We start from the raw sequence: 7952 nt of genomic DNA, 5'->3' as shown, positions 1-7952 counted from the left end.
GGAACATGTGAACATTTTAAAAAACCCTTCTGGAAAATGTGATGACAGCACTGCAAAAATGCAAGGGTTACAAAAAAAAGGATAATACCACTGGATATAGCGGATATGAAATGAGGATCTCTTGGTGAAGAACAGGGACATGGGATCCCAAGTCTAGAGCTATGTATCATGTACGGAGTCAATTTGGGATGTATAATTGGTCCAATATGTGAGTAACCTTTTTTTTGTTAATACAGATATTGGAAGCATTCTTGACTAATGTTTAGATGTTTAAATGTTATGTTACTGTACTACTGTCATATCTTGCCAGTTAGTTGAAATGTTTCTTTGTTGGTGTGTCTGGAGGTACTTATATATTGTCAATGCATTTATGTAACAGACATATCAATGGTAAAAAGTGTTTCTCCTAAACGATTGACAACTAGAAAACCAGAGCTGTTAGAAAAAAAGAATTGATACTTACCCGGGGCAGAAGATCCCGACTGAACCAGTTAGCGGTGCTGATTGAGGATGAAAAGCAGACCGCGGGATGACAGCGAGGGACTCAGACATGCTTATGGAGCTGGAGGAAGCCCCTGGGTAGATCTTTATTCTTTGTATTCTAACAGCTTTGGTACACTTTACATTTCTTAGTACCAATTTGGAGAGAAGAGGTTTTGGCTGTAGGGGAGGTGGAGGCCATATGTAAAGCTTAGGGGTATATTTAAATAATTTTAAATATGCCCCTGATTTTTACTCTATAGGTTGCAACCGTTTGTAATTGAATGTTACATTTTTTCTCTATAGCTGCAAGTTTAGCATATTAGCTTTTGTTTTGGAAATTGTAGTGTAGTGCATGTTGTTTTTTGTATGCAAGATGTTTTCCAGAATTTTTCCTCCATAGATGCGGAACATGTGAACATTTTAAAAAACCCTTCTGGAAAATGTGATGACAGCACTGCAAAAATGCAAGTGTTACAACAGAAAGGATAATACCACTGGATATAGCAGATTAGGAATGAGGATCTCTCGGTGAAGAACAGAGACATGTGATCCCAAGTCTAGAGCTATATATCATGTACGGAGTCAATTTGGGATGGATAATTGGCCCAATATGTGAGTAACCTTTTTTTTTTGTTAATACAGATATTGGAAGCATTCTAGACTAATGTTTAGATGTTTAAAATGCTATGTTACTGTACTACTGTCATATCTTGCCAGTTAGTTGAAATATTTCTTTGTTGGTGTGTCTGGAAGTACTTATATATTGTAATGCATTTATGTAACAGACATATCGATAGTAAAAAGTGTTTCTCCTAAACGGTTGACAACCAGAAAACCAGAGCTGTTAGAAAAAAAAAGAATTGATACTTACCCGGGGCAGAAAATCCCGACTGAACCAGTTACTGGTGCTGATTGAGGATGAAAGGCAGACTGCGGGACGACAGCGAGGGACTCAGACGTACTTATGGAGCTGGAGGAAGCCCCTGGGTAGATATCTATTCTTTGTATTCTAACAGCTTTGGTACACTTTACATTTCTTAGTACCAATTTGGAGAGAAGAGGTTTTGGCTGTAGGGGAGGTGGAGGCCATATGTAAGGCTTAGGGGTATATTTAAATAATTTTAAATATGCCCCTGATATTTACTCTGCAGGTTGCAACCGTTTGTAATTGAATGTTAAATTGTTTCTCTATAGCTGCAAGTTTAGCATTTTAGCTTTAGTTTTGGAAATTGTAGTGTACTGCATGTTGTTTTTTGTATGCAAGATGTTTTCCAGAATATTTCCTCCATAGATGCGGAACATGTGAGAATTTCAATAGGTGAACATTTTGAAAAAACCCTTCTGGAAAATGTGATGACAGCACTGCAAAAATGCAAGTGTTAGAAAAGAAAGGATAATACCACTGGATATAGCGGATTAGGAATGAGGATCTCTTGGTGAAGAACAGAGACATGGGATCCCAAGTCTAGAGCTATCTATCATGTATGGAGTCCATTTGGGATGGATTATTGGCCCAATATGTAAGTAACCTTGTTTTTGTTAATACAGATATTGGAAACATTCTAGACTAATGTTTAGATGTTTAAAATGCTATGTTACTGTACTACTGTCATATCTTGCCAGTTAGTTGAAATATTTCTTTGTTGGTGTGTCTGGAAGTACTTATCTTGTGTGAATGCATTTATGTAACAGACATATCGATAGTAAAAATTGTTTCTCATAAACGGTTGACAACCAGAAAACCAGTGCTGTTAGAAAAAAAAAGAATTGATACTTTCCCGGGGCAGAAGATCCCGACTGAACCAGTTACCGGTGCTGATTGAGGATGAAAGGCAGACCGCGGGATGACAGCGAGGGACTCAGACATGCTTATGGAGCTGGAGGAAGCCCCTGGGTAGATATCTATTCTTTGTATTCTAATAGCTTTGGTACACTTTACATTTCTTAGTACCAATTTGGAGAGAAGAGGTTTTGGCTGTAGGGGAGGTGGAGGCCATATGTAAAGCTTAGGGGTATATTTAAATAATTTTAAATATGCCCCTGATATTTACTCTGCAGGTTGCAACCGTTTGTATTTGAATGTTAAATTGTTTCTCTATAGCTGCAAGTTTAGCATTTTAGCTTTTGATTTGGAAATTGAAGTGTACTGCATGTTGTTTTTTTGTATGCAAGATGTTTTCCAGAATATTTCCTCCATAGATGCGGAACATGTGAGAATTTCAATAGGTGAACATTTTAAAAAACCCTTCTGGAAAATTTGATGACAGCACTGCAAAAATGCAAGTGTTACAAAAGAAAGGATAATACCACTGGATATAGCGGATTAGGAATGAGGATCTCTCGGTGAAGAACAGAGACATGGGATCCCAAGTCTAGAGCTATGTATCATGTATAGAGTCAATTTGGGATGGATAATTGGCCCAATATGTGAGTAACCTTTTTTTTTTGTTAATACAGATATTGGACGCATTCTAGACTAATGTTTAGATGTTTAAAATGCTATGTTACTGTACTACTGTCATATCTTGCCAGTTAGTTGAAATATTTCTCTGTTGGTGTGTCTGGAAGTACTTATATATTGTCAATGCATTTATGTAACAGACATATCGATAGCAAAAAGTGTTTCTCCTAAACGGTTGACAACCAGAAAACCAGAGCTGTTAGAAAAAAAAAAGAATTGATACTTACCCGGGGACAGAAAATCCCGACTGAACCAGTTACTGGTGCTGAATGAGGATGAAAGGCACACTGCGGGACGACAGCGAGGGACTCAGACGTGCTTATGGAGCAGCAGGAAGCCCCTGGGTAGATCTTTATTCTTTGTACTCTAACAGCTTTGGTACACTTTACATTTCTTAGTACCAATTTGGAGAGACGGGGTTTTGGCTGTAGGGGAGGTGGAGGCCATATGTAAGGCTTAGGGGTATATTTAAATCATTTAAAAAATGCCCCCGATTTTTACTCTGCAGGTTGCAACCGTTTGTAATTGAATGTTACATCTTTTTCTCTATAGCTGCAAGTTTAGCATTTTAGCTTTTGTTTTGGAAATTGTAGTGTACTGCATGTTGTTTTTTGTATGCAAGATGTTTTCCAGATTATTTCCTCCATAGATGCGGAAGATGTGAGAATTTCAATAGGTGAACATTTTAAAAAACCCTTCTGGAAAATGTGATGACAGCACTGCAAAAATGCAAGTGTTTCAAAAGAAAGGATAATACCACTGGATATAGCGGATTAGGAATGAGGATCTCTCGGTGAAGAACAGAGACATGGGATCCCAAGTCTAGAGCTATGTATCATGTACGGAGTCAATTTGGGATGGATAATTGGCCCAATGTGTGAGTAATCTTTTTTTTTTTTTAATACAGATATTGGAAGCATTCTAGACTAATGTTTAGATGTTTAAATGCTATGTTACTGTACTACTGTCATATCTTGCCAGTTAGTTGAAATGTTTCTTTGTTGGTGTGTCTGGAGGTACTTATATATTGTCAATGCATTTATGTAACAGACATATCAATGGTAAAAAGTGTTTCTCCTAAACGATTGACAACTAGAAAACCAGAGCTGTTAGAAAAAAAGAATTGATACTTACCCGGGGCAGAAGATCCCGACTGAACCAGTTAGCGGTGCTGATTGAGGATGAAAGGCAGACCGCGGGATGACAGCGAGGGACTCAGACATGCTTATGGAGCTGGAGGAAGCCCCTGGGTAGATCTTTATTCTTTGTATTCTAACAGCTTTGGTACACTTTACATTTCTTAGTACCAATTTGGAGCGAAGAGGTTTTGGCTGTAGGGGAGGTGGAGGCCATATGTAAAGCTTAGGGGTATATTTAAATAATTTGAAATATGCCCCTGATTTTTACTCTGCAGGTTGCAACCGTTTGTAATTGAATGTTACATTTTTTCTCTATAGCTGCAAGTTTAGCATATTAGCTTTTGTTTTGGAAATTGTAGTGTACTGCATGTTGTTTTTTGTATGCAAGATGTTTTCCAGAATATTTCCTCCATAGATGCGGAACATGTGAACATTTTAAAAAACCCTTCTGGAAAATGTGATGACAGCACTGCAAAAATGCAAGTGTTACAACAGAAAGGATAATACCACTGGATATAGCAGATTAGGAATGAGGATCTCTCGGTGAAGAACAGAGACATGTGATCCCAAGTCTAGAGCTATATATCATGTACGGAGTCAATTTGGGATGGATAATTGGCTTAATATGTGAGTAACCTTTTTTTTTTTGTTAATACAGATATTGGAAGCATTCTAGACTAATGTTTAGATGTTTAAAATGCTATGTTACTGTACTACTGTCATATCTTGCCAGTTAGTTGAAATATTTCTTTGTTGGTGTGTCTGGAAGTACTTATATATTGTCAATGCATTTATGTAACAGACATATCGATAGTAAAAAGTGTTTCTCCTAAACGGTTGACAACCAGAAAACCAGAGCTGTTAGAAAAAAAAAGAATTGATACTTACCCGGGGCAGAAAATCCTGACTGAACCAGTTACTGGTGCTGATTGAGGATGATAGGCAGACTGCGGGACAACAGCGAGGGACTCAGACATGCTTATGGAGCTGGAGGAAGCCCCTGGGTAGATCTTTATTCTTTGTATTCTAACAGCTTTGGTACACTTTACATTTCTTAGTACCAATTTGGAGAGACGAGGTTTTGGCTGTAGGGGAGGTGGAGGCCATATGTAAGGCTTAGGGGTATATTTAAATAATTTTAAATATGCCCCTGATATTTACTCTGCAGGTTGCATCCGTTTGTAATTGAATGTTAAATTGTTTCTCTATAGCTGCAAGTTTAGCATTTTAGCTTTTGTTTTGGAAATTGTAGTGTACTGCATGTTGTTTTTTTGTATGCAAGATGTTTTCCAGAATATTTCCTCCATAGATGCGGAAGATGTGAGAATTTCAATAGGTGAACATTTTAAAAAACCCTTCTGGAAAATTTGATGACAGCACTGCAAAAATGCAAGTGTTACAAAAGAAAGGATAATACCACTGGATATAGCGGATTAGGAATGAGGATCTCTCGGTGAAGAACAGAGACATGGGATCCCAAGTCTAGAGCTATGTATCATGTATAGAGTCAATTTGGGATGGATAATTGGCCCAATATGTGAGTAACCTTTTTTTTTTTGTTAATACAGATATTGGACGCATTCTAGACTAATGTTTAGATGTTTAAAATGCTATGTTACTGTACTACTGTCATATCTTGCCAGTTAGTTGAAATATTTCTTTGTTGGTGTGTCTGGAAGTACTTATATATTGTCAATGCATTTATGTAACAGACATATCGATAGCAAAAAGTGTTTCTCCTAAACGGTTGACAACCAGAAAACCAGAGCTGTTAGAAAAAAAAAAGAATTGATACTTACCCGGGGACAGAAAATCCCGACTGAACCAGTTACTGGTGCTGAATGAGGATGAAAGGCACACTGCGGGACGACAGCGAGGGACTCAGACGTGCTTATGGAGCAGCAGGAAGCCCCTGGGTAGATCTTTATTCTTTGTATTCTAACAGCTTTGGTACACTTTACATTTCTTAGTACCAATTTGGAGAGACGGGGTTTTGGCTGTAGGGGAGGTGGAGGCCATATGTAAGGCTTAGGGGTATATTTAAATCATTTAAAATATGCCCCCGATTTTTACTCTGCAGGTTGCAACCGTTTGTAATTGAATGTTACATCTTTTTCTCTATAGCTGCAAGTTTAGCATTTTAGCTTTTGTTTTGGAAATTGTAGTGTACTGCATGTTGTTTTTTGTATGCAAGATGTTTTCCAGATTATTTCCTCCATAGATGCGGAAGATGTGAGAATTTCAATAGGTGAACATTTTAAAAAACCCTTCTGGAAAATGTGATGACAGCACTGCAAAAATGCAAGTGTTTCAAAAGAAAGGATAATACCACTGGATATAGCGGATTAGGAATGAGGATCTCTCGGTGAAGAACAGAGACATGGGATCCCAAGTCTAGAGCTATGTATCATGTACGGAGTCAATTTGGGATGGATAATTGGCCCAATGTGTGAGTAACCTTTTTTTTTTTTTTTTAATACAGATATTGGAAGCATTCTAGACTAATGTTTAGATGTTTAAATGCTATGTTACTGTACTACTGTCATATCTTGCCAGTTAGTTGAAATGTTTCTTTGTTGGTGTGTCTGGAGGTACTTATATATTGTCAATGCATTTATGTAACAGACATATCAATGGTAAAAAGTGTTTCTCCTAAACGATTGACAACTAGAAAACCAGAGCTGTTAGAAAAAAAGAATTGATACTTACCCGGGGCAGAAGATCCCGACTGAACCAGTTAGCGGTGCTGATTGAGGATGAAAGGCAGACCGCGGGATGACAGCGAGGGACTCAGACATGCTTATGGAGCTGGAGGAAGCCCCTGGGTAGATCTTTATTCTTTGTATTCTAACAGCTTTGGTACACTTTACATTTCTTAGTACCAATTTGGAGCGAAGAGGTTTTGGCTGTAGGGGAGGTGGAGGCCATATGTAAAGCTTAGGGGTATATTTAAATAATTTGAAATATGCCCCTGATTTTTACTCTGCAGGTTGCAACCGTTTGTAATTGAATGTTACATTTTTTCTCTATAGCTGCAAGTTTAGCATATTAGCTTTTGTTTTGGAAATTGTAGTGTACTGCATGTTGTTTTTTGTATGCAAGATGTTTTCCAGAATATTTCCTCCATAGATGCGGAACATGTGAACATTTTAAAAAACCCTTCTGGAAAATGTGATGACAGCACTGCAAAAATGCAAGTGTTACAACAGAAAGGATAATACCACTGGATATAGCAGATTAGGAATGAGGATCTCTCGGTGAAGAACAGAGACATGTGATCCCAAGTCTAGAGCTATATATCATGTACGGAGTCAATTTGGGATGGATAATTGGCTTAATATGTGAGTAACCTTTTTTTTTTTGTTAATACAGATATTGGAAGCATTCTAGACTAATGTTTAGATGTTTAAAATGCTATGTTACTGTACTACTGTCATATCTTGCCAGTTAGTTGAAATATTTCTTTGTTGGTGTGTCTGGAAGTACTTATATATTGTCAATGCATTTATGTAACAGACATATCGATAGTAAAAAGTGTTTCTCCTAAACGGTTGACAACCAGAAAACCAGAGCTGTTAGAAAAAAAAAGAATTGATACTTACCCGGGGCAGAAAATCCTGACTGAACCAGTTACTGGTGCTGATTGAGGATGATAGGCAGACTGCGGGACAACAGCGAGGGACTCAGACATGCTTATGGAGCTGGAGGAAGCCCCTGGGTAGATCTTTATTCTTTGTATTCTAACAGCTTTGGTACACTTTACATTTCTTAGTACCAATTTGGAGAGACGAGGTTTTGGCTGTAGGGGAGGTGGAGGCCATATGTAAGGCTTAGGGGTATATTTAAATAATTTTAAATATGCCCCTGAT

Source organism: Hyperolius riggenbachi, chromosome 2 (assembly GCF_040937935.1).
Source record: "Hyperolius riggenbachi isolate aHypRig1 chromosome 2, aHypRig1.pri, whole genome shotgun sequence".
Classification (NCBI taxonomy): Eukaryota; Metazoa; Chordata; class Amphibia; order Anura; family Hyperoliidae; genus Hyperolius; species Hyperolius riggenbachi.
The sequence above is the reverse complement of the archived record's forward strand: the minus strand, read 5'-3'. Positions refer to the sequence as shown.